Below are 2,586 nucleotides of genomic sequence, written 5' to 3'. Positions count from 1 at the left end.
TTTGGAATTAACTGTTTGGTTTTCCAGAAGGAGCTCACGATAAAGGACTCCCTTCCAATCCCACCATATATACCACATCACCTTCTTTGGATGAAGACTATCTTTTGCTGTGGTTGGTGGTGGTTCATTTCACTTGCCTTACAGTCTCTTCCATTCCACATTATTGTACAGTATCCACTTTTCATTGCCTGTCACAATTTGTTTTAAAAACAGAATGTTTTTGCTACATTTAAGTAAAGAATCTTATGTGGAAATATGGTCAAGAAGGTTTCTTTCCACTTCATTTAAGTGGAACCCAAACATCAAAATGATTACGTAACCAAGCTAGTACAAATTATTTTTAATGCTTGATTTGGATATTTTGAGAATGTTAGCTATCTCCCATGTGGTATAACATTGATTTTCTCAATTAATGTCTCAATTTAATTGCCATCAACTTTAACTTGTGTACCCAACCATGGAGAATCATCCAGCAAGAAATCTCCAGCACAAAACTTCACAAAGCACTTTTATTTTATTTTATTTTTGCCAGAAAAATTGCTTTATTATTACACCGAGGGCCTCCTTGGCGTCTGGGGTCAGTGATGCACTTTCAAGAAGGGCTCACGGAAGATATCAAACAGCCTTCGGGCCTTCTGGGGTCCCAGGCCTGGGCAAAAAGACAGATCTTCCCAGGATGCAGCTATGAGCTGTTTCAGAGACCCAAAAGTAGTCAGGAGGGTCTGACTGTCTGTTTTGTTGACTGATTGGACAGTGGTCAGACATTCAGTCACCCGGGAAACAAAGTCCTGCTCCAGCTTCTCCATCAGGAGATCGGCCAGCTTCTGCTCCTAGGCCTTGTAGGTCTCCAGGTACCGCCCGGCCTCCTTGGGCTCCAGGCCAGGATCAGGCGGCAGTCGGCCAGGACGCACATCTTAGCCAGCTCCTTGAGGGCCTGCTGAGGATCTTTCACGTCCACCTGGAAGGGCAGGACCCACAGGGCGTAGCTCTTCCCCAGGGTCTGCAGCCACTGGTGGATGTAGTCTGGGTGGAGGTTGCGGTGGCAGAGGCTGAGGAAGAGGGCACAGGTGCTCTGGCCCAGCACCTAGTCGGGGAGCATGTCCCCGAACTCCCAGGGCACATTGCGCACGAACCTCAGCACTGGGTTGCCCCTCTGCCGGGGGCTCACAATGATGCTGTTGGATTTTGCTCCTGGTTTGGTGGCCTCTCCTGCCAGGGGTTCTGGCCCCACAGGGCATGTGGCTTCAGCCCTGCCTGGAGGTCCAGAGAGGGCGTACTCAGCGTAGGTCTGAGGGCCTGGCAGGGGTGAGGTCTCCATGGTGGGCAGGCTCCGTGTGGATCTGAATAAAGGCTTGGCCCCAGGAGGAGGGACCACATCCTCATCCGTAGGAATGAGGAATTTCTTTCTTGTGGGTGGGCCAGCAGGCTTTTGCACTGCCTCTTCGTCCATTGCAAGCTCCTTCTGGGGCCTCCTCTCCAGGCCGTGAGGAAAAGACCCCACAAAGCACTTTTAATATGTTCTATCAGTCAAAGCATCTTCTCCATACACTGCAAAAATCTTTTTACGTGTTTAAGTTGCATTTTCACCTTCCTTGAAGTAAAACATAATATGTTGAAAATGTGACTTTTTTCTTGCATCTTCAATATTAAAATAACTACACAAAAATTCACCAATTTTGATAAGTTTTTTAATGCAGGCTGATATGACAGCTGTCACATACAATCTAACAAAATTGTTCTGAATGAAAGTGAAAGTTGCTCAGTCATGTCTGACTCTTTGCGACCCCATGGCCTATACAGTCCATGGAATTCTCTAGGCAAGAATACTGGAGTGGGTAGACTTTCCCTTCTCCAGGGGATCTTCCCAACCCAGGGATCGAACCCAGGTCTCCAGCATTGCAGGCAGATTCTTTACCAGCTGAGCCACAAGGGAAGTCCAATGGTTAAAGACAACTCTACCTGCAACGCAAAAGACGCTGTTCTCATCTCTGGGTCAGAAAGATCCCCTGGAGGAGGAACTGGCAAGCCATTCCAGTATTCTTGCCTGGGAAATCCCATGAACAGAGGAGGCTGGCAGGCTACAGTCCATGGGGTCGCAAAGAGTCGGACACAACTGAGCACACACACCTAAGTGCTACTAGGGCCATCTTATTTAAAAAAAGCAGACAAACTCTTTGGTCAACCCAATATATACATACATACACACACAGTGACTATTACTAAGCGTGACTGTAGTGTTATAGCCACCATGGGGGCCTAGGATGAATTGACAATCTCTCCTCTCTAGTTTGGCTCCAGGTAGACTTTCTGTGATGATCTCATCTGGTCATCCTTGCCATGACCCAACAGTGTCTCACTTGCTCACCCACTTCTTCAGCTTGTTGATCCATATTCCACACAGACCCACACAAAACCTCAAGAGAACAGTCATTTTCTTCTATCAGATCCCATTTCCTAACTGATAATAATTTCCCAAATCTCCTTTTTTCAATTTTAATTTTTTATTTTTTTGCGCTTTATTAGTTGATTGAGTAAAAGAAACCATACCCTTATGACTCCAAAGCCCAAGCCTCTTCCGCTTCACCA

At 46.6% G+C, this 2,586-nt stretch overlaps 1 pseudogene; it reads right to left on the bottom strand.

The window, feature by feature from the left end:
* Nucleotides 1–578: 578 nt before the first annotated feature.
* On the bottom strand, nucleotides 579–1,450 carry LOC110148873 (DNA excision repair protein ERCC-1 pseudogene; annotated as a pseudogene).
* Nucleotides 1,451–2,586: the final 1,136 nt, after the last annotated feature.

Source organism: Odocoileus virginianus, chromosome 10, assembly GCF_023699985.2.
Source record: "Odocoileus virginianus isolate 20LAN1187 ecotype Illinois chromosome 10, Ovbor_1.2, whole genome shotgun sequence".
NCBI classification, from domain to species: Eukaryota; Metazoa; Chordata; class Mammalia; order Artiodactyla; family Cervidae; genus Odocoileus; species Odocoileus virginianus.
Note: the sequence above shows the minus strand (reverse complement) of the source record. Positions and strands in the feature narration are given on the sequence as shown.